The 25,690-nt window shown below is 39.5% G+C and overlaps 1 protein-coding gene across 4 annotated transcripts in view; it reads right to left on the bottom strand.

Moving 5' to 3' along the window:
* The window catches only part of LOC144040590 (uncharacterized), a 316,049-nt gene that overhangs the window by 97,503 nt on the left and 192,856 nt on the right, over positions 1-25,690 (bottom strand). For all 4 annotated transcript variants that reach the window (XM_077554907.1, XM_077554908.1, XM_077554906.1 and 1 more), the window contains one exon: positions 21,566-21,676. The gene's annotated coding sequence lies outside the window, so the exon portion shown is untranslated. The remainder of the gene's footprint in view (positions 1-21,565; positions 21,677-25,690) is intronic.

Raw genomic sequence — 25,690 nt, 5'->3', positions numbered from 1 at the left:
GTGCGATGGCATGCCAGATTTAGGCGGCACATTTAGGGGCTAAGCAAGATTTATGCTAAATAAATGGCTGCAAGTGTCACTGGTATTTTTTATTTTTTTTTGTATATCTGAATTTCATCACCTGTGGAAAAAGGTTGAACTTGTGGGAGGAAATTTCTTCAGATTTTTTTGTAGAGGGAGGAATGTGTAATAATATTCAATGGATGAGACTGATGCCGGTCAACTTTAGATGTAATTGTCTTTTTTTTTTTTTCCTGGAGAGCTCAGTATTGTTCATTCTGTAATTTTACCGATTTGACATGTCATCATCATTGCTCTCTTTTTTTTGGGGGGGGGGGGATTATGTGTGTGTGCGTGCGTGCGAGTGTGTGTGTATTCATTAGTTCACCTAAAACCTATTGAAAAAACTATTTAAAAAAATCCCATACCGTTCACCTAAACCGAACACTTCCAGCCAGAGTCGTGAGGCCGTCAGGAGACCCGAGGAAGGACCAAAGAAAAGAAAGATGTAATTGTCTTAAATGCAATGACCGCCCAATGTATGTAGTGTTAACTAAATTTGATTTACCGGTCTATTATTTACCAGACTCTTCTACTAATCAGCAGAGGTGGGTAACTTACAAAATTTTGCTGGTCCATTATTTGTCAGCGGTCCTCAGCACCATTCCTTCATCGTCAGTCCGTCATTTTTCCAAGCTGAACCAAACTGTAATCATCAGTCAGTCATTTCATTTTAGCCTCGATTCTGTAATAATTTTAGGACCAACAGACAGAGGTTGCCATTCCGTCAGTCGGATTGAGATATTCCGATGGTACGTGACCCTTAGTTAGTTAGTGACCATTACACCAACAGACGAAACACCACCTTTGCCAGTGTTTAGTCCGTCATTTTTTAAAGTTTCTCATTATTCGTCAATCAGTGACAGACTGATTTCGTACTATCATTTGGAATTGCTACATCGATCACGACTGTCTTCTGATGTTTATCCACCACCACTACACCAGGTTGGTTAGCTATTACCAGTTTGTCAGTCTGGATCTTGATCTGGATGTTCTCAACCACCTTCAGAGGTTTCTGCCATCTTGATTTCGGGACCTCTAGTCCATATTTGGAACAGATGTTCCTGTACACTATTCCTGCTACCTGGTTGTGCTGTTTCCATGTATGCGTTGCCTGCTAGCATCTTACACCCTGCTGTGTTATATGCTACACCGTCTCTGGGGCTTCTTTGAACAGCCTGTACCTGGGGTCCTGGCTTGTTCTTGCGCTGCCATGATTAATGCCTCCGTGCTGTCTTTCAGTCCAGCCGTTTCCAGCCACCCGCTTTGTTTTCTCGAGCCACTTCCTCAATTTGTCGGTGGAACATGCTATGTAGGGCCTTGTCTTTCTATCACAGTCCATCTGGCTCCTTCTCCTTACTGGGATTCTTAAATTAAACAAATTGCAAATTGAATCACACTTAATTAAAAAATTACATTTTTGGGCCATGTTGAAACCTCAAATACTGCTCCAAACAAACATTTGAATCAGGTCCAAATAAAACTGCGACTTGGCATACCTAGGACGAATAATCAAATTAGCTGTAGCATTTGTAGCTATTACACCACAACATACGTTTTATTATTCTAACACACCAAAACAAATTTTGAAGTGTTGCTTTCATTATGAACTAACCCATTTGTTCTTCCGCTTATCGCCCTGCCTATAACCAATATTTATAAAACTAAACCTCCATCGGTCCACTGCGAGTGAATCATCTCTTACAGTCTCTCAACACATCTTATGTCATATTTGCCTACACTGAATGCAATTTGGAGGATTTTTCTCACTGCGGCTACACCCCCATCTGGCTTTCCTCACATCTGACTATTCTGGAGCCTTCCCAAATCTAAAGCTGCCTTAACGCCAGGAATTACCAAGCGGTCCCACTACTCCCTTGACTGCAATGCATGAGATATACTAGCTTGATATCTGTGTTTGAAAACATCTTTACAACTCCCATGAAGACTGTAGCGCAACAGCTTCACTCCACTGGCCCGGTGACAGAAGTGATGCTGAACGCATGTTTATATATTCACAAGTCAATGGAGTGCGTAGTGAGCTATGCCACATTCGTGCAGTAAAGCACACCGATTGTCCCCACTGTGTGCATAACAAATGCAAAACAATTTGCGATCTGGTATTCGTATGACACGTGGAGCTAATGGAAAAGATATAGAACACAGCTCCTCGCAGAGTGATGGAATTTTAAATTGTATTCTACACATGAATGCCTCCCAGGGTGAGCGTCGCTCCAAAAGAAACTGCTGCATGGTAAACAATGAAGTTTGCAGTGTTTTGCCAGTTAGGGGATGAGAGAGAAGATGTAAGCTTTCTTTGTCTCTCTGGACTTGCTCTCCCACTCAGTTCATGTCTCACAAAAAAAAAAAGACTCCCAAAGAGGGTGATGTCATCCGTGGAAGTTACACACTCTGACCTTACATCCTTGTATGGAACCCATGTGCACCGACTGTGGGGGAAATGCAGCTGCGGATAATTGACAAGTAGAGCAGCTTTGAAATGCTGATTTAGCACAACCTGCCACAACCTCCCCCTACCACCCCCAGACTGTTGGATCTGCATGTGTAGGAGGGAGGGTTTGACATGGGAGGGGGTATCCGTAAAAAGGCAGCGCTTAGGGATCATGCAGGAATCAAGGCCGCTTCTGCAGAGAGTCTTATGTAAAAAGAAAAAGACGAGGGGGTGTGGGTGCAGCATTCATTAGCCATCCCTGCTTCATTAAAACACGATTTCTGGTTATTACTTCCTGGGAAGCAGCGAGTGGATTTTGTCGTATGAGTCCCGTCGCATCGCGCCTTGGCTGTTGCTATCTGCAATGCCCCGTTACGGTCAGGAGATAGTGAGATTAGGGATCGCGTTTGGAATTAAAATTTAAAGACTCATTAATTCTTAAATGACGCACCAGAACGTGCCATCTTATGTTAACATAATTTGCATCATTTACAAATTTTGTACATTTCTAAGTGGACACTACAAAATGTTACTGCATACGTTTTTTTGCAGCACTCCCAAGACTTCGGTAACGATCTAATTAAGAAGCAGTAATAGTGATATATTTAATAGCCGGTGCAGGAATTGAACTTGAGGGACTTGAGATTCTGCTATTGTCTCCTGTTGCCATTAACAACGACAAGGTCAATGCACCGGAGGTCATTTATCTCCTCCTACCTGATGAGAAATATTGACCAAGATGCAGCGAAGAAGCCGCTAAATGCCAACTTTTTCACTTTGACATATATTTGCCGCACTACACTGAGGGTGGATTAAAAGAGTTGATGCGGCCGAGAGAGCTATCACTCAGGAAGAAGGATCGAGAAGTGCCGAGGGGTTACGCAGGGGCCGTTTGGGCTGAAGCTTTTTTTCTTTTCTTTACGGGTAGATGGTCAATAGCAACAGACTGGAAACTCATAGGTCGAGGCGAACGGGACAAAAGTGATGGCTCACCCCCGTCCTATGTCGCCCGGGGATCGGCCAAATGTATCCCTCGGGAATGGAGAGACCTTCTAGCATAACTCAGCCCTTTGACCTTTCACCCTCTCGACGAGGCATTTTGGTGTTGATGGATGACTTTTACGTATGGTTTAAGTCCCATGATTTACAGAGATGAGCTACAAATATTTACTTTTGGCTTCAGCTTACTTGTGCTTTTATCCCCACTCTGTTCACGGGCAGCTATTCCAGTTTAAGCTAAGCAACCTAATTTAGAGTTACTAATGGATACAATGTGCTGTGTATTATAGTGATACGGCTATGTGGAACTGCCGTTGTGGAGTAACCTTGTTTTGACTGGCAAACTCATTTGAATGTATTTCCAAGTTTGTTGGAACGTATTTCTAGGTGCATTGGAACATATTTCCAAGTACATTGGTACGTATTTCCAAGTATGTTAGAACGTATTTCCAAGTAAATAGGAACGCATTTCCAAGGACGTTGGAAGGTATTTTCGAGTAAATAGGTACATATTTCCAAGTACGTTGAAACGTATTTCCAAGTATATAGGAACGTATTTCCAAGTATGTTGGAACGTATTTCCAGGGGCATTGGAACATATTTCCAAGTACATTGAAATGTATTTCGAAGTACGTTGAAATGTATTTCGAAGTACGTTGAAATGTATTTCCAAATATGTTGGAATATATTTCCAAGTACGTTGGAACGTATTTCCAATTAACTAGGAACTTATTTCCAAGTACGTTGGAACGTATTTGCAAGTAAATAGGAACGGATATCCGAGTACGTTGGAAAATATTTCCAAGTATGTTGGAACGTATTTCCAGATAAATAGGAATGTATTTCCAAGTAAATAGGAACGTATTTCCAAGTATGGTGGAACGTATTTCCAGGTGCATTGGAACATATTTCAAAGTACGTTGGAATGTATTTCAAAGTACGTTCAAACGTATTTCCAAGTACGTTGGAACGTATTTCCAAGTAAATAGGAACGTATTTCCAAGTATGTTAGAACGAATTTCCAAGTAAATAGGAACGCATTTCCAAGTACGTTGGAAGGTATTTTCGAGTAAATAGGTACATATTTCCAAGTACGTTGAAACGTATTTCCAAGTATATAGGAACGTATTTCCAAGTATATTGGAACGTATTTCCAGGGGCATTGGAACATATTTCCAAGTACATTGAAATGTATTTCGAAGTACGTTGAAATGTATTTCCAAATATGTTGGAATATATTTCCAAGTACGTTGGAACGTATTTGCAAGTAAATAGGAACGAATGTCCGAGTACGTTGGAAAATATTTCCAAGTATGTTGGAACGTATTTCCAGATAAATAGGAATGTATTTCCAAGTAAATAGGAACGTATTTCCAAGTATGGTGGAACGTATTTCCAGGTGCATTGGAACATATTTCAAAGTACGTTGGAATGTATTTCAAACTACGTTCAAATGTATTTCCAAGTACGTTGGAATGTATTTCCAAGGAAGGTATTTCCAAGTATGTTGGAACGTATTTCCAGGTGCATTGGAACATATTTCCAAGTATGTTGGAATGTATTTAGAAGTACGTTCAAATGTATTTCCACGTACGTTGGAACGTGTTTCCAAGTAAATAGGAATGTATTTCCAAGTACGTTGGAATGTATTTCCGAGTAAAGAGGAATGTATTCAGAAGTACGTTGGAACGTATTTCCAAGTAAATAGGAACGTTTGTCCAAGGAACGCATTTCCGAGTAAAGAGGAACGTATTTCCAAGTACATTGGAACATATTTCCAAGTACGTTGGAACGTATTTCCAAAGAATTTATTTCCAAGTACGTTGGAACGTATTTCCAAAGAACTTATTTCCAAGTACGTTGGAACGTATTTCCAAGTATGTTGGAACGTATTTCCAGGTGCATTGGAACATATTTCAAAGTAAGTTCAAATGTATTTCCAAATATGTTGGAACGTATTTCCAGGTGCATTGGAACATATTTCAAAGTAAGTTCAAATGTATTTCCAAGTGCGTTGGAACGTATTTCCAAGTAAATAGAAACGTATTTCCAAGTACGTTGAAACGTATTTCCAAGTACGTTGAAACGTATTTCCGAGTAAAGAGGAACGTATTTCCGAGTAAAGAGGAACGTATTTCCGAGTATGTTGTAACGTATTTCCGAGTACGTTGGAACAAATTTCCAAGTATGTTGGAACGTATTTCCAAAAAAATAGGAACGCATTTCCAAGTACGTTGGAACATATTTCCGAGTACGTTGGAACATAGTTTCAAGTGTGTTGGAACTTATTTCCAAGTACGCTCAAATGTATTTCTTAGTACGTTGGAATGTATTCCGAAGTACATTGGAACGTATTTCCAAGTACGTTCGAATGCATTTGCAATTGCGTAAGACATATTTCCAAGTACGTTTGAACGGATTTGCAAGTACGTTCGAATGTACTTGTAGGCAAATGACTTGCGCATACCATGTGGCATTATGAGGGAAGATGCCGGAAATCATATACTGCAGACAATAATAAAACTAAATGCTAAAAAAAATAATTTGGCGTGGTTAAGTCAATACCTCGTGGCATTATGAGAAAAATGTCTTAGCAATTAGCCTACAAGTACGTTCAAATGGACTTGCAAATATGTTTGAACGTGTTAACCAGTCACTAATTCCGTGCTTCCATATAGTGGGATGCTTCCAGTGACATTACTTTGTGTCAGTAATTGCTCTGTTTTTAATAGCGGGGATGTTAAATGACCTGTCCGTAAACAAGTGCTGTATCATAGCCTAAATGTTGCAGAAACTCCCACAATGATATCAGTTACACCCTTAAGCTTGTTTTATTCTCTGACAAGGAGATATTGTTCAAAACATTTCACCCCAACTCTTAACATTTTAATGCTTTACCCCTGACCTGAAAGCAAATCCTTTATTCTCTGTGCGTCACAGCACAAATTAGAACCACAACCCATAAAATAATTTCAGGCCGATTCTTCTTCCACAGTCTGACAGACTCTGGGAGTGGGCCAGAATTGTTCAAGATGTATTGGTATTATATAAGTAGTCAAAATATTACATGCTCAAAGGTCATTGCATCATCAATGGTCTGTTATTTTTGGCCTACGATATAGCAGAAAGTTATCACAGAGATCAGGATATAACATGCGACAGAACTAGCGCACCACATGTTCCCATTTTATTTTGAGGTGTTTTTGATTGATATGCTTGATTTGGCTTGAAATCGACATTTCCTTTTAGGCCTCTTTTTTGTTGTTGTTGAGAAACTTAGCCACGTACACAAATTCAAACAGAAGTACAGTGGATCTTGTTTAGTTTAATGGCTGAGGTCATATAATTTGGAATTTCAGCAACATTTTTGGGGAAATTCTACACAAAAACTGATGATGATGTCACACAAGACCTCATTATTATTATTATTATTATTATTATTATTATTATGACTTGTTCCTACACTTTGAACCACAAGTGATATGCCACTGTAACTGCAAACTGCATTTTGGCCTGTTTTACTGCCGCATCCCCTCTCTTTTTGTTCCGTGGCGTGCCCTGAGATGTTGCTGATGCCAAACATCTGCCTTGGCTCAGTAAAAATTGGGAAACACTGGTCTAAGGTGTAGTCCACATTTCAGCCAACGTGATAATGACAATATATATTCACTTTATGTGTCAAGAAGACAAATGACTCTTTTTACGTTTCGCTAACAACCTGCTGTTAATCTTGTTTGTCCATTAATAAAGTTAATATGTTACTTTAAAAGGTCTGTCGAGTCAATAAATCAGATTGTTGTTCAACCTGAAGTGGATTCTGTACATTATGTAAATAATTCCGATTTTTTTGTATCTTGGCAGGTGTGATGTTAACATTACGCCGTATATTTTTTTTTTGCATCCTAATCAGCACATTTAAGCAATTGGTGTTGGAATAATCAGTGCAAATTCCTTATGTGGTCATACTTGAAGTCGAATCTACCTGATGAGTCATCGCAGTTCCCTCATTGACTTCCTGGCAACGCTGCACTTCCTTTGGACTGATGATGTTTCTTGTTAATGCAGTGCAGGAACTGTCTGCATTGTCTTACATTATCAGCACCGTGACACACTTGAATGATGTTTACTGTTTGCTTGCAGCAGCATGTAGTCTAGACAAAATGGGAGTTTGTTATTCAAAGTAAATCAGGCAAACGCACTGGCGCAGCTCTCTAACCGTCAAAGCCAGCGTCTCATCTGTTGGTAAGACGTTGGAAAGCACTTCACTTGTTTGACTTATGGCTGAGCTCTTCTTTGTGCTACACTTGTCATCCAGCTACCCGTCTACATAAGCTGCTCTATAAGGGGAAAAAATTGTGAAAGCTGTCAAGCAGCGGACAAACTGAAAATGGAACGTGGGCAGCCTGAAAACGGACAGAGTCAGACTTTAACGCTATTAATTTGACTTTTTCTTCACGCTGCTTGCTCTTTACCCCGGCCTTGAACCGAAGCCTCCCTGCTTTAAATCCTGTCAGATTCGCTATTCATACAGGTAATCCGTGGTGTACACAGGCAGAGTGGAAAATTACAGACAAGTGCAAGTGTTACATAATAACCTGGCGGGTTAGAAAAGTGCAAGAGCATACATACGGCATGACCAAGAAATATCAGTGGCAGCTTTACGACACACGCTACATACAGTATGCTTCTGACTTTCACGCAATGGCTGGTGGCTTCTTTCCAACACGGGTCTCTTTTCGTGCCAAGAATGACAAACATCTTAAGGGCAAGAACAGAAGACACAAGTGCATTTGGATCACAGTTTTCATAGCTGTCAATCGGCAGAAAGGGAGCAGCTGCTTTGCAAAGTGTGATACACAATTTTCAAAAATCAGGACTTGTAACTTGTATATTTATTTTTTTATTTTTTTTCCCTGGAGAGCTCAGTATTGTTCATTCGGTAATTTTACCGATTTGACATGTCATCATCATTGCTCTATTTTTTTTTTTTTTATGTGGGTGAGAATGTGTATGTTCGTGCGAGTCTGTGGGTATTCATTAGTTCACCTAAAACCTATTAAAAAATCCCATACCGTTCACCTAAACCGAACACTTCCAGCCAGAGTCGTGAGGCCGTCAGGAGACCCGAGGAAGGACCAAAGAAAAGAAAGGAAAGTGAAATCCAGCACCGATCAGACACCACCCACCACCGACCGGGCCACCAACCAGAGTCCTTCACCAACCCCAGAGACATCTAAATTCCAACAAATCAGGGAGACCTCAAGAGACCAAAGGAGAGACCGAGGAAAGGAAGGAAGGACAGACGAAGCAGAGTGACATCCACAGACACCAGCCTCCACCGATTCAATAACCTGCGGAAGAAGCAGATTGTATCTGAGTTTCGATAGATGCTGGTGTGGTGGATCTGGCATGCATGAAAATCTCCACCAAAAAGGGGAGTCGTCGACCCCTGCCAACTTGTATATTCGTAACTTGTAACTTGTATATTAATCACTTGTATCGTTTCACAGGTATTGTTCAATGTTTTACAATAAAACAAGATTGGAAAATTGAAGGTGTATGCTGTTTGTTATGAAAGAAAAAAAATATGGGATCGGCAAAAAAAACCCGATAGGCAGGTCCGAATTTTTAAAGTTTTGGGATAATCCGATCAGGAAATCGGCCAGAAATTTGTGATCGATGCACCCCCTATTTGTACACACATTTTATAACAGCCCACACTAAAGCATAACGATTAAATAAACAAACAATAGGCATGCGTAATATAAGCTCAATGAATACGCCGATGTCACACAAAGTCTCATTATTATTATTATTATGACTTATTCCTACACTTTGAACCACAAGTGCCACTGTAACTGCAATCTGGATTTTGGCCTGTTTTACTGCCGCTTCCCCTCTCTTTTTGTTTCCGTGGCGTTCCCTGAGATTTTGCTGATGCCACATATGTGCCTTGGCTCAATAAAAATTGGGAAATACTGGTCTAAGGTGTAGTCCACATTTCAGCCAACGTGATAGTGACAATATATATTCACTTTGTTATGTGTCAAGAAGTAAAGCAGATGTTACGTTCACAAGCAAATATTTGGACAAGAGCTGTTGCGAGCGTGACACATGCTAATCAAAGCAACCTATCGGACCTATTTTTCCATCATCAGCAATTAACAGTGACACAGACAACCAACCCCCGCCCCGCCCCCACCACTCCAAGCAGCCACAGGCTCAACAATCGGGATTGCCCCGTATTTTTATTTCCTGAATAGAAGAAATTATACAGAATAGCTTCCAGCCACGTTGAATTCATTTAAAACTCACACACAAAAACATCAGCGAATCGCTTCCGCAACCTTCCCTCCCATCCAGCTGTGCTGTAGTGTTTACCACTTGGAGTTGTTTGAGATTACATGGTACAAACAAAAGGTTTCTGTTTGTTACCAGTGGCAGAAAGGAAAGAAAGAGAAAAAATGAGTAATTAGACAGATCAGAGAAAGAGTTCCTTAGCCAGAGGTCATGTGGCTGATAAATGATCAGCATGCCTGCGACGCATGTTAAGTGAGTATCAGCGTAATTACCCAGACTGCCGCATCATATGAACGCGTGTCGTTTTTCTTCTTCTCTTCATCCCTCATCATCCCCCTCCCCGAGATATTTCCCTTCCTTGTCAGATGTGCTACAGACATGGAGTGAAGGTCACTTGACCAGAAGAAAAAGGTTAAGGGAGGGGCCGGTACAATGACGGACTCATCAGGACATCGCAGCTGACTTCTGAATTTAATTAAAACTGAGAGTGACATTTCCTCTCCTGGCATCCTCCTTTCGTAGCCCGTGAGGTTGTGATTATCAATTAAATGAAAGAATATCAACTTCTCAAAAATAACCCAACTATGGGTCAAAAATAGACCGGCTCTCGACTTGGGTCAATTTGACCCAACTTTCTGGGTTGTTTTATACAAAATGACAACATTTTTTGACTCAATATTTATGAATTGTTACACTAAAAGACTAATTTCATGACTAAAAGTTCGGTCAAATTCACCCATAAAGTGGATCGGTCAATTTTTTTAAAATCCATAATTGGGTTACTTTTTTTGGACCCAACTGTTTTTAGAGTGTGGGTTTAATCTCAGGGATTCAGCGGCGGTCAAGACACCCACCCCCCTGAACTCACATGATCCCTGATTATACATCCTGCTTGGCTGTCATTGGCCCTTATTGGACTTGTGATGTATGTCATGTGATTTATTTATTATTGTAATCCCTTTATTTATTTACTAATTTATCTATTCAATCATTCATTCATTTATTATGTTGAGCCCAAAAAAGGAAGTGGTCGGACAAATACACACAATATGAATTCACATGTATAACGGAACGTATGGTGTTCCACACGGCTTAATTCCGGAGCCACTGCTGTTTTCAATGAATCTGCTTTTCAACAAAAAAAAAAGGGTTCAATACCTCTAACAAGGTTAAGAACCATTGCTTTAATGACTTTCACTTTTTAACACATTTTTGAGGTAACTTTCTTGCAACCTCCTTCTACTTCATTTTTTTTTTTTTGCCACGACGAGTTCAAGTTTTAGAAACACACTAGATATCTTCTTCATTTAAACATCAAAAGAATTTGCAACGATCCGAGCAGCGTTGGACCTCCTTCCTTTAAAATGAGAGGTGCCCGTGCCAACACATTCTGTGCTTGCTTTGCACATTCTCATGAGCAGATGAGGAACACCGAGCAATAAAAAGGAGCCCATTCTGAGTGAAGGTTTGGTGCTATGTTTCTGTGGGCGACATAGAGGAGATCAAGGGAGCCCGAGAACCGACTGGGCAGGCCCGGAGCCGTCTCGCACTCCAGGGACTCCTCACTTTAATCACAACACAGCCACGCAAAGTGATCCTGAACTCCAAATGCCTTTGGTGTCTGCCGTTTCTCTCTTTTTTGCATCTTCATCTCCTCCTTCTCGTATAATGCAATCGCTTTCTTTCGTCGAGGTGTTCATAGATTTTTGTTATAGATTCTGACTTGCAGTGGAGAAGTTTTTTCCACTGCTCAGTGAGGAATGCTTGTCGCACCATCTTTAATTGAGGCCTAGACATGTCCCCGTTCAACAAGCCGCCGGAGGCCAGCTGTCATAAAAAGTAGTGCTTAGAGCCATCATTACTGTATAGGAAAACATATGGTGTCACGTATCTGTAGACTTTACTGTCCGGTCACAAAGATGAAGGAATAAATAGAGACTGGGGACATGGAAGCAAATATTATGAGAAATCCTGGAGAGAGCCTCAAACAAGCTTGTGCTTTACAGCAGCCTCTTGTCTCCTTTCTGTTTTATTGACTTTCAAAAATGTGTGCAAGGACACATTTTGAAGGTGCTGCCACTTTTTTTGTACAGCAAACCAAAAAGATAATTGTTATAACTGTACACACACAATAGAAGTCCACCTCTGTCACTCATAGTGGTGCAACGGATCATCATTGATTGTTCAGATCAGGCCTCGCGGTTCGGATCGCCCACGATCCATGGATTGGTCGGTAGAAAAAAAAAACAAGAGCCCATTCACAGTCTACATTATTCAGACATGTCAAGGAAGCTGAAACATACGTAACACGCCGTAACGCGCCACTTGCGCTAAGGCTAACTTTAAAATAAAGTTTACCAAATAATACATTGATGGCAAATCCAGGTGCTAGCTAGCTAGGTCCCTAGCTAGCTCCCATGGTGCTTGTTTACCTGCTAGGGAGCTAGCTAGTTAGCATCAATGGCTATAGCCAAACTGTGGCAGGGTGTTTACTTTCTGGACCTGGATATGCCACCTCTGTTGATTGTTCGGATCAGGTCGGCAAATCGCCTTACAAGTAGTAGAATTGATGGCTCGCTTGACTTCTCTTTTAGACGTTTAGGATTTCTTTATCGTAGTCTTGATTGACATTAAAGTTGTGACTGACATCAACACAACGCTATCTCAAACTCATATTCAATCGCTAATTTAGGACGCTAAGAAACCGCTAATTAATTACGCTGTATGATACTGATGTAAGTGGCTAGTGGCTAGCTGTTAGCATTAACAACGTGTGCCTTGCTGGTACCAGTAAATGAGTTTGACAGCTGGTACCTGCCTTGCTTTCTTAACTTCTTATTCAATATTCTGGACCAAGGCTGCTTTGTAATTCACTTTCCAAGTTTAAAGGAAGGGAATGTGCCTTAAATTGCACTTTGAGGTATTTTCATTATTAAAGATAATAATAATAAAATTAATAATGAATACAATTTTGTCTTCATTTATTTTATAAAACACTTTTGCATATTAAAAAAGAAAAACTTTCAACTCAAAATGTCAAACATAGCCGTTTACATTTTAAGAACACAACTTTCAGCCATTAATACCTTGTTATAAAATAAGAATGTTTCTGCCTCATATTGCGCTTAAAGTTGTGTTCCTAAAACCTAAACAGCTATATTAGACATTTAGATTTTTTTTTTTATTTAATAGGAAAAAGCATTTTACAAAACAAATGAAGATAAAGTACTATTCAATCAATTAAAAAAAAAATTGTTGATACGAAAAACCATCCGATCCATGACTCAATACCGTGATCTGATACAAACCCTTGCACCACTAGTCACTCAAGGTAACATTTTCATTAAAGAAGCAAGTAGGGCTAATTATTAGACTCTAAAGTTGCTCTTTTGTACATTTTAGAGGCCATATAGGCCCAGGTAAGAACCCGAGTTGTAAAAGTTGAGTGCCAGTTGGTATGAAAGCAGTAAGCTACCTTTGAGAGAACCGCCCCAGGGACAAGTCATTATACTTTATGTGCTTATATACAGTACGTTCTTCCCTTGCATGACAGCGGTGGCAGTGATCTGTATACATCACGAAAAAAGATAACCTGGTAGGTAACCTCTCCCACGTCACCCTTAATAACAACTTCACATTTAAAGTAATTAATGAAAGAACACGGTGCGAATCAGAACAATCAGTGCTTTTGTCTTGCCGACTTCCGTATCAAAGCAGATCAGCCAATTAGAGTGCTTTCGCTCTCAGATGTCCTCCAACTGGTTCGACATGCTTAATTGGCTGTAAAAGCCACCAGCAAGCCTGACAACTGCTAATGTGCAGAGTGCGCTGTGAGCTACAGCTGCAGATAAAATGACAGCAGACCCTGAATCTCCAACCTGGTATACGCTCTATTGGTCATAACAACTACAGTGACACATGCCATGTCCCCATACGGGGTATGTCTGGCGAGCATAAGATCCAAAAACATCAATATATTATGATAGCTTTAACACTTTGACATAGTGAAAAAATAGTCATTGTGCAGCTTATATAACAACGTAAACGTATCGTTCCCTCAAAATAACTCAAAATACAGCCATTACTAAACACCTGGCAACAAAAGTGAGTACACCCCTAAGTGAAATTGAGCACAGTTAGTCATATTCCCTCTCTAGTCTTATGTAGAGATGGAACAATAACGGCAATATCAAGATATCGCAATAATAAAATTGCCACAATATCCTCGTCATCATATCACGTGTTAAAAGCAGCACATCTGTTAAAAAGTCGAGCTTGTATTCCATTTGTGCATTCGCAGCACCATCTGGTGTTGAGTTTAGTAGTGCAGTTTAATTTTAATTCAGCATGTTTTGGCTACCTGCGTTAATAGCCAGATGAAGGAGAACGTAACATGTTTGAGATGCTCCACAAATTGACTCGATTCACTGTTTGTAGGTCACTTATATACATTGAGGTTAATGTTACTTGTACTCTTTGAACTATATGTATAATTAGAGTAGGACCTCACCTAATTAGCATTGTTAAAACGAGACATTTACTTCCCTCATACTAGTCACTGATAGTTCAACATGGTACCTCATTGTAAAGAATTCTCTAAAGATCTGGAAAAAAAACAGCAACAACGCCAACACCCTGAAACTGAGCAGTAGCACAGTGGCCTACTTAAGTAAAATTATTCGTTTTTAATATCTTTTATACATATTCTCTCTCTCTTTTTTCTTTCTTTCTAATGACTAGGCAAAGTGCAGAAATTGCATGGGAATGTTGAAAACTGAATGCTAATAGCTGAATGCTAGTCAAGTACATTGAAAGATAAATTATGTGAAAATTACAAAGTTTTAATTGTAGTTGAAAAATAAATTAACAAAAAGAAAACTTGAACTGCAATGTGGTGAAGGTGGGATTTGAACCCTCGTCTCCCGTTTTCAGCATTCCCATAATTATATAAAACAAGACCATCCAGTCGTTTCCAAGGACGGATTCGACTGCAAACCACTTTTGTGAGATACTGTAGCTACCAACTCGCCTGAAAACAATCAGGAAATGATTTGACAGCAAACTTAATTGAATAATCCCAACTCTCAGGAAAATTCTGTTGCCATGACAATCATTTTGTTTGTTGTACCAGCACTGATGAGCGCCAATTTTTGCCTAGAATGGACCGGCCGTTCGGGATTCCACCGCGCGACTAGAAGAGGCAAAGCTGCTGATCTTCCAGAATTTGTATTATATCTAATTATATTGTCCAAATGGCCCTAATAAGTATGTGAAACGCACCCAAAAATAAAACAAGTGCACCACACAAATGGACTGACTAAATGAATTAAACAACGATGGCTACGGGCGAAGATCCTAATATACATACGAATGAAAATGGCTCAAGAACGAATTGCTGATTTATGACAAATGATGACGGCAAAAACGAAAGATATACAACTACACAACCAGCCAGCCCAGAAAGCAACTGAGTCCTTTTTAACTGGCTAATCAGTACAGCTGGTGGCACGGCTGAAACCAATTGGTAATCAGGCTACTCCCCTTGCACCGATTGGTCGGCTGAGTCGGGATGAGGTCCACCAATCAGGAAGGAGCAGGTGGAGATCTGCCGCACACCAACATTAACCCTTACAACACACACAAAACACCACAAACGGCCACAAATAATCGTGGGCCGGAATATGTACTAATTATAAATAATGCCTTCCTATGTTTCAATAAAATGCAGAGTAGTGAGGCTGTCAGTAAGTGTTGATCAAATCTGATGTCTCTGTTGCGTGGCAGCCGTCACAAATAAATGACAGTTGAGGCTACGTCTTCGTTTTGAAACTCATTTCCTCTCGTGTGAATGTAGGGGGAGAGTGTGAGGAAATGGAAGGGAACTGTTATTGTGGTTACTACGGTGATTCAATTTAAGCAACCACCCTCCCCCCCCCGTTCCCTCTCATTTCCTCCCTCGAACAAAAAAAAGCAAATATTTCTGACAGAAATTCCCTCAGCTGTGGCGGCTTCTACCAGCCGTTCTCAATGAGGTTGGGGTGAATATCATCCCCGCTGGGGGATCTCCTCGCTCACTCACGATCTGCTGAGAATGGATTTGAGCTCCAAACAATGTTAATTTCTGGAATTTTAAGTGTGGGGAAATCATTACAATGGAAATGAAGATCATTACAAAAGCAATGGCAGACTTTTCTTGGGAGTCGCTAAATGTGGAGTTTGGAATGTAATTTGTAGTCAACAGCTTTGCGTAAAATGTTGGGGTGTCACTATAAGTGCGTTCAGTTTGAGTTAATTTAAAGTTACTTTAATGCCACTAATTTTTTTTTAACGCGCGATTAATGACCGCCCCTTACTTGGAAAAATGTACTGGGGGTATTCCAGTCGCAATGCATGCAGACACGTCCACGTCAAGATTTAGCAGTAATAAATTTAACAATAATGGATATATTTGTGGAGACTGGGGTCAAGTTGTATTTTACAATTTTAAAAATGTGCAAAATTTCCCAAGTTACTTCATGTTAAATATTAGATAGTTCTTAATATGAAAATAAAAATGCACTGAGCTGTCACCAATTTCTTACAAATGCAATTATGCCATCTAGTGGCAGAAAAATGACCGCAACACAAATCAATATCACACTTTTTACAGTACTGTACATCTTTTTAACTATTGAATTCATGCGATTAATCACGATTAAACATTTTAATCGCCTGACACCCCTAAATGTGTCACTCTGGAAAGAAGCACATCCTCACTATGAACGCTGGGGTGACATGGAATGCTGTGTTTATTTGAACATCAAACAGGAAGGCTAGTTATTCTAATCTCCACCCTCCTCTCAAACGGGTCCACTGAGCTTTTATTTTCCTCCTCAAAATAGAAAGGCTGGCTGAGGAGACCTTTCCTAATTCCCCAAACAGTGGGTCAGCTCTCTTTTAAACATCGCTCAATGATAACAGCCAGTCGTTTTCTTTCTCACCCCACGCAGTCGCAGCTCTGAAGCGTGAGCTTGTACGAGCTTCTGTTCCATCGATACAATGCTGTTTTGGACTGTGATCTGGGCAGAGCAGTTGTGAGAGACACGCACGCACACACACCGGGTTCGTCTTCAGTTTAAGTACAGCTCTTCCTCTCTACTGACTGTCTCGGTCACCATCTGCCATGTTGGAATTTTGCCCCTAGTCTGGAAGCGGTGAAGTCTGGATACAATGTCTGGTTGTCTGTACCTCGTTCGAAGTGGTTCTGTTCTCTTTAGCTGAGGGCATTTCACAACCAAAACAGTGGCAATTGTGCACAAGATGGTAGGGGCTTAAAAAAAAGAAAGAAAAAAGCTTGGTATTACTTATCAGTGTTTAAGTATTTCAGCCATATGGACTGAGCCTTTCGTGGCAGTCAATTAATAATTTTCCAAAGCGCTACGTAAGAAACTGGAACCGTTGTCGATCGCTAGCATGTGCTAACTTTAATTGTTTTCCATATTAACTATTTTACTGCCAAACGTTATCCCCCCCCCCCAAAAAAAAAATACAGTTCCAGCCGTTTTCGAGCATTTTCACTCATCTTTCAAGGCAAACAGAATTTTGTGTGCTCTGACTATATAAACATGGTGGATACCATATGAAAGATTGGATTACATTTTTTCATAAAAAAAAAAAAGTATATTTCTACTTTATTTAGTAATCGCCATTTGAAAATAGGTCATTTGAGTGACATCATCAAGCGAAAATGGGAAAAATAAGGAGAAAACAAACATTTTCTGCACAACAGTGACTTTGACACAAATATTTTTCATTTAGGAACGCTCTGTGAATTAGATTTAATGTGACAAACGCTTTGATCATTCACATCATCCATGAAAACGTTATATATTTCCTAAGATCCGCCATGTTTTTATGTCATTTAATACCCGGGAACCCCTTGAAAAGAGATACAATGCTGCCATCTGCTGGTGGGTGTTTTGGGGTTTTACAAACCCCATTCACAAACCAGCACCGCACAAGACGATGCACTGCCCATTGAGAAAAAAAAACAAAAACATAGTTAACGTCAATTAACGTTTTTGGCGGCATTCATTGGGATTTTAGTATACGCCATTAAAAGTTATTGGCGGTAAAAGACTATATGAAGCAATAATTGTCATTTAAAAAAAAAAACAAGATGCTACATGTTACCCACACGATTCACAGTCATGGTTCCATAAAACAAAATGTACACATATCCAGAAGCAGACAGAAGTATGAGCTAATCTAGGAGCTGCAAGCGAACTATAGTTAAGACGAATCACCTGGGCAGCTATGCATGGATGCAAATTAAACTCAAATAATGTATCTATATCAAATAATATAAAAATAATACGCTACACATAATTAAAAAATGCAAAAGGGTAAAATGATTGTCCTGACTATATGTCGACAGATTTTGTTGACTAAAATGTGTTCTAGTACTAAAATAAATACCAAAATTCTCGACTTAAGGTCGACTTAAACTTGACTAAAAAAATGTTGACTAAACATGATTAAAAAATAAACGCGATTAAATGGCTACTAAAACTAGACTAAGTGCAATTTCTGCAGAAATTGTATGGGAATGCTGGAAGCTGAATGCTAATAGCTGAATGCTAAACTGAATGCTTATGAAGGAAATTGAAAGATAAATTATGTGAAAATGTAATTGTTTTAATTGTAGTTAATGGCAAATGAATAAAAGGAAAACTTGAAGTCTGTCTAAAGTGGGATTTAGTCATTTTAGGGAAATTATAATCCATTTCCTGAAATTATAGTCAGTTGGTATACATGTATACCCCTTAGCATAATGGCCAAGGATATATTTGAAATGTACAGTCGGAGGTGAGATTCGAACCCGCGTTCCTGGTTACTGCACAATACACTTTTACCGATGTTCCACTGAGCAATATCAGACAGGTTGTATGTATGGGAGTGGGCGTGGAAAGCGGGACTGAGATTTTTGAAGCAAGTTTTCACAATTAACACTATCATGTGCTCATTTGCATATACTAGCTAACAGCCAATCAGAGTGTTTCTCACCGGCACTAAAATCTCTTAATTCTTCACAATTTTAAACACTACTTTTTTTTACTTTATGTTTGCTCCCAAAACAAAAACAACATTTTTACTTGGCCTTTGACAGAATTGAAAGTTTATTTTTAGGCAAATTAAGAACAAGAACACTAGAGCATGTTTCCCTACAAATAACTTTCATATAAATAAACCACTGACCTAACGCAATCTCTCAATACAGCACGCCGGTTCGACAACATCGTCCGCATGTGGGAGTGATTATATCCACCACATGTGAGGGGCTTTTTAACCATAGACCAGTTGGCACGTTAGACGAAGAAAGGGGGAAACCCCCCATTGGTGCCAGAAGAGAGGCTTGACGGGAATCCATGCAACAGCGAGTGCCGTCATCACTGGGCTGAAAGGGAATCCCTTCCTGTTTCCGCTGTTTTGTCAAGCGCTCGCACGGCTGCCATGGCAACTCAGTGTTTACCGAGCTGGCGGTTGGCAGCCAAACAGCAACGCGCACATCATGTGCTCATACAGTCACTGCTAATAATACGCTTGGACCGTAAGTCTGCGTGCAGTCTCGGTGGAAAGTGCGGCCAAAGCAGCAGGCCGTGATTTGCTGAGGGACTGCGCAGTGACTAAATAACAGTCTAAATCGAGAAGGACAGAAATAGGCTACTTCGGTACTGTAATGTGGAAACTTTATATCCATGGTAACTGTAGCACAACAATGACAATTATGTGTGAATGGACATTTCATCTGTTCCATACAGAAGTATCATAAATTAGTGATACCACTTTATTTTAGACTGATACCAGTACAAGTACTCAACTCACTCGTAGTCACCAAGACCAAGTACTTTTGATCCAAAACATTTCCCCAAAAAGCAATGCCAAATAAATTCAACAAAAGACCTATATGTCCTAATTGGGATTTACTTGATGGGTATTTTTCAGCCATTAGTGATTGAGAAAAAAAGATCTAGTAAATATCACATGTCAATTGAAATGCATGATAAAAAAAACACACTTAAAAAAATAATAATCTGATAAACAATAAATTTAACATGATGTAATGTCTTATTTCGTGGAGGTAAAGACATTACAGCCGATCTCTGATTTTGCATAAAGTACTAAATATCATCCGATCCCAATTTAGCCAATCGGATCAGTGTAAAGTTGAATCGTAATATAGCAAATCCAGGTCCATAAAGTAAAAACTGTGCCACAGTTTGGCTTTAGCCTCAGATGCTAGCTAGCTAGCTAGCTCCCATGGTGCTCATTTACCTGATAGGCAGCTAACTAGCTAGCTAGCACCAGGGGCTAAAGCCAAACTGTAGCAGGGTATTTACTTTCTGGACTTGGATTTGCCACCTCTGCATTTTTCTTATAATTCCATGAGAAAAGTGGCAATTTTATATTCTTATAATTTCTAGTTCCTAATCATAAAACGGCCAGAAGAGGGCGCCAAAGCTGGTATCAGTACTCTTATCGACACTGGTATCGTGTCGGCCATCGCCGTCAGTACCAATTCCTTGCAATAAAGCCTGGTATTGATACCTGGTATCGGGTACTAGCCCATCCCTATCACATATGCAACATCTACAGTTTAGTTTCCTCATTCTTGTCAAAATGGTTTATTAAGTACACTAAGAAAGATACTTGTTTTATTTTTCCTGAATATAAATAACTATTTTCTCAAACGGGGGGGTATTCTGCATGCATATTTAAAACCGGGGGAAAAAATGAATTAATGAGAGACATTCCTGGCACCAGTGCAAAGGACCACCAGATAGTTACGCTCTGTAGAGCTCAATTAGGAATCATTGCTATCATTAACTCATGCTATAAACTATTAATGGTCTCTAGCCATTTTTTTTTCTTCCTAGATAAGGATTCGCGCATTTGAAAAATTCTCATTAGGATCTAAATTAGGGAGCTCTCAGAAAGCAAATTGGCGTAAATATATATATATATATATATATATATATATATATATATATATATATTTAAAATAAAATGGAAAAATTCCAAATAAGGACTGTTTGATTTTTGTTTTTGCATGTAAACACAGCGCATATGAATTGAGACTGAATTGTACATTTTAATAAATACGTGCAGGACATTATTGTCTTCATTTTGTATCAAATGCTCAAAGACTTCACATTGAAATAAATAAATAAATAAATAAATCACCTACGATTGTTCTCCATAAAAGTAGCAGTGCTTTCCTCCGGTAAAGAACGGAAAATGACTGAATTTTAAACAGCTGAAAGTGAAATGTGAAAATGAAAGTAAAAATGAATATTACATTTACATGACTTCCTATGCTGTTTAAAAAATAATGAGACTGAATAAAAAAGCACTCAAGTTAATAGCCTTGAAATATTGTGCCCCTGACATAGCATGTGCAGTTCCAGGAAGACGGCAACGTCCAAATTGTTGCCATATTACCCGTCTTTTACATAATGCTTGTGTCCATTTGATAACTTAATTGCTGCTTCCATTAAGACGAGGCTTTTAAATGTGTTCAGGCTTAGGGTTGACATAAAAAAATAAAAAAAAAAGTTGAAGAAAGGACCCAGCAGCAGTTATGGAGCAAATTCCACACGTGTGAGCGCCTCCATGCATTGTGGATGTGATCATGTGTAGGAGTGCAAGCAGGGATATCCCCTAATGGTGTTTTCATGGCTAAGCACATTATGTCTCAAGGAGAACATGCCGTACCCGTTTCCAGCTCCGGAGGAAGCCCTCACTCTCTGGCGGGGAGACGCCTTCCTTCAATTCACTGAATCTCATTAGTGCCGAGCTTCTCGTGCCACTTCAGGTCAACACAACCTTAATAGAGAAGACATAAAAAGAGAAAAAATGGTTGTTAGCCATTCTCAGTGAGTTTATGGAAAATAATATATTTAGCAAAAAAACTAACAAACTGAGGTGGCAAATCCAGGTCCAGAAAGTAAAAACCCTGCCACAGTTTGGCTTTAGCCCCTGATACTAGCTAGCTAGCCCCCTCGCAGGTAAACTAGCACCATGGAAGCTAGCTAGCTAGCTCCCTAGCAGGTAAACTAGCACCATGGAAGCTAGCTAGCTAGCTCCCTAGCAGGTAAACTAGCACTATGGGAGCTAGCTAGCTAGCACCAGGGGCTAAAGCCAAACTGTGGCAGGTGTTTTTTACCTTCTGGACCTGGATTTGCCACCTCGGCAAAAAAGATTGTGGACTTGACAATGCTATCAAACAGCTTCAAAGAAATGTACAGGAAACATTTCTCTAGTGACCATTCGGTGGTACAAATCTGATAGCAGTGTTGTTTTTTCTTACTGTTTATGTGAGTCACCCGGCGATATTTGAAGCCTGTGTGAAACTGAGACACAGTTTCCACATCCACAAAGTTGTTATCCGCTTCCATGTTCGCCTGTTCTCATGAGAATTTTGAAGCGTATTGCGCAAAACACAATGTACTCTATTTAGCAATTGCAGGGAAATGGTCTTATTTTGACTATTTACACACCTAGAATGGGCGTAATTTGAGTAGAGTAAGGTTATTTTGGTTTTTCCTCATAGCTTTTGGGAAAAGACATCTGTCCTGATTTTTTTGTCCATTATTGTTGTTGTTGTTACATTGCAATGCTTTTAAAGCCAAACTATTCAACCAGAACTCAAAATAACACATGCCAAAAAATTTGATAGTCTATCACGGGTGGATATTTCTACATGGACAGGATAAATGACATCATTCTGTTTAATTTAAAATGAGTTGCCTGCAAATATCGTCATCAGTGTCTGTTTGCATTTGGAGGGGATTACGACAACCTCGGCAAACTAAGCGCTGAGGCTGCGTAATTGGGAGCATCTGGATGTCATTTTGCTCTTTTCAGTCTCGTAATCAGGAACACTATTACATCTTGTTTGGCCATTTGTTACAGTGCAGGCCGGCTTGTAAAAACAAATTCCAGAAATAAAAATCCCCAACTCACTTAGGGATAAAATGATGTGTTCAAATGATACAAACAAACAAACAAAAACAATATCTATCAAACCATGAGTTAGGCCTGTCTATTCTTATCCAGAAATAAGAGATTTATACACATGTAATACGGCGTTACATATGTATAAACATATGTATCATTTAAATTAATTAATTAGCATTTTTTTAAATCCATGTTCCGGATATTGGTAACTTTATTTCTCATTATCCGTAATTAGCATTTCGGATATCGGTAACGTTGTTTCTGAATGTTATTAGTATTTCATTTTGGATTTCCTAATTAGCATTTTTGATATCTATAATTTTATTTTGGATATCCGTAATAGCATTTTGGATAGGTGGAGCGTTTTAGATATCATAATCAGCATTATTTTGGATATCCGTAATGACATTTTTATAATCCCCGGACATTGTTTCTGAATGTTATTAGCATTTCGGATAGCCATAGCTTTCATATACGTAATTAGCATTTTGGATATCTCTACTTGTATTTCGGATATCGTAATCAGCATTATTTTGGTTATGGCATTTGCCATTTCGGATATCTTAATTAGCCATTTTTGGCATTTTGGATATCCAAAACTGCATTTCTGATATCTGTATTAGCATTTTCAGATATCGGAACTTGCATTTTGGATATCTCTAACTGAATTTCGGATATCGTAACTTGCATTTCGGATATCTCTAACTGCATTTCGGATATCGTAATCAGCATTATTTTGGATATGGCATTTACCTTTTCGGATATCTTAATTAGCAATTTTTGGCATTTTGGATATCCAAAACTGCATTTCTGATATCTGTATTAGCATTTTCAGATATTGAAACTTGCATTTTGGATATCTCTAACTGCATTACGGATATGGTAATCAGCATTATTTTGGACATCCGGAATGGCGTTTTGGATATCGGTAACTTCATTTCAGATATTTGGAATTAGGATTTGGGATATCCAAAACGATTGGATATTTGCAATTTCTGATATCTGTATTCAGAATTTTGGATATCCGTAACATATTTTTTGATATCTGTATCCATAACTTTTTTTCGGATTTCCGTAATGGCATTTTCGACATTCAGAAATTTCATATCCACAATTCGCATTTCGGCTATCCTGAACTGTATTTCGGATATCCGAAATGAATTGAAATCTAACTTTATTTTTATTATTTGTGTGGTTTGCATTGGTGATATGAACCGAGCAAAGAAAAATAACATCCGTCCACTATCTGAACCGCTTATCCTCACAAGGGTCACAACATTACAATAAAGAACCCAAATACTCAAAAAAATAGTGTTGGGGTAGGAAGTAGGAAACACAATCGAAGCAGGCATCACCTGCAGGTTTTGTCCTGCATGGACCCCTCCGCAAAGGTTAAATTGTATCCGACAGTTGGATCGCCGCAGAAAAGCGTAGCGCGGGGGTTGGCAAATGAAAATAAATGAGCTCTTAAGTCTAATGAAGGATTTAACCCAAATGAAGCACAGGTGGCTGCTAATTGGTGCTACTTCCAAGTTGAAAAGATTTCCGGCCATTCCAACAAACTCTCCTCCTCCCTCTTCTGGCATTCTTCCCGCTGGTATTTACTCATTCTTTCCCTGAGGTCGCTGTGTCACTGACGGGAATGTGGCGTGTTCCTGTGTTTTCATTGGCCGGAGGGAAACATGGGAAAAGGAGCCGGGTATCCTCTGTGATCCCACCCCGAACAGAGGAACTCCCCCTCCAGCCCGCAGAGCCAGTTTGGCCACACGTAACCTCTTGTGCTGCGGAAGTATGATGTCAAAAAGAAGCCGCTTGACCTTTGCAGCTTTCATTTCATGGGAAAAACTTCAAAACCAAAAGCGACAAAACATCGTCCTTGGTCAAATCCAACAGGATGAAGAAAATTGTTCAAATCGGTTTCTACTATTTGTACACTTAATGCCAATATTTTTGAATATTTTGGTAGCTCCACTACCTGTAAATAAACATTAAATCATAGTCCTCGTAAGTGGTTGTCAGCAAAGGAACAACACTCAGCTGTTATGTAATCCGAGTTCATGGAGAGGAAGTGAGCCCATTTACTATACCTAAGTGTGTATCCTCGGCTATTTGTTCCAGGAGGAAAACACACACCATTCCGTTGCTTATGATGCATTGCCACGGAACACTACGGAATGGCTGAAACAATAATTACAGCACATTTGGTACCGTGCAAAAACATTTCTGCCAAACCTGTACAGTATATCCACTTTGCTCAGCATTGTTTTCCCACTGAGAGGAAAATGATTCCTCTTACGAATGAACGGAAGGTAAATGGTACAATATACACATGAGAAGGTTAAGAAGCAAACTACACTAAAGCAAAAGCATTCATCAAGTTTTTCTCAGTTTAAAAACTTAACACATCAGGTGTTTTTGATGAAGCTTGGCTTGCTTCCATTGAATAATACTGTACTGCAGGGATGGGAGTAAGTCCTGATCTCACTCTGCTTCATGTATCCTTCCTTCCTTCCTTTAGTCTTTCCTCTGGTCTCTCGAGGTCTCCCTAATTGGTTGGAATTAATAGATGTTTCTGGGGTTGGTGAAAGATTCTGGTTGGTAACCCGGTGGGTAGTAGGTGATGTCTGGTCGGTGCTGGATTTCACTTTCTTTTCTTTTCTTTGATCCTTCCTCGGGTCTCCCGGCAACTTCACGACTCTAGCGGAATTCTGAAGTATTCGGTTTAGGTGGACGGTATGGGATTTTTAATAGGTTTTAGGTGAGTTAATGAGCACACCCGCACATTCTCACGCACATACTGTACAAAAAAAAAAAAGAGAGAGAGCAATGATGATGACATGTTGAATCGGTAAGATTACCGAATGAACAATACTGAGCTCT

This window comes from Vanacampus margaritifer, chromosome 20 (genome assembly GCF_051991255.1).
Source record: "Vanacampus margaritifer isolate UIUO_Vmar chromosome 20, RoL_Vmar_1.0, whole genome shotgun sequence".
Classification (NCBI taxonomy): Eukaryota; Metazoa; Chordata; class Actinopteri; order Syngnathiformes; family Syngnathidae; genus Vanacampus; species Vanacampus margaritifer.
This window is presented reverse-complemented; position numbering and strand designations above follow the sequence as displayed.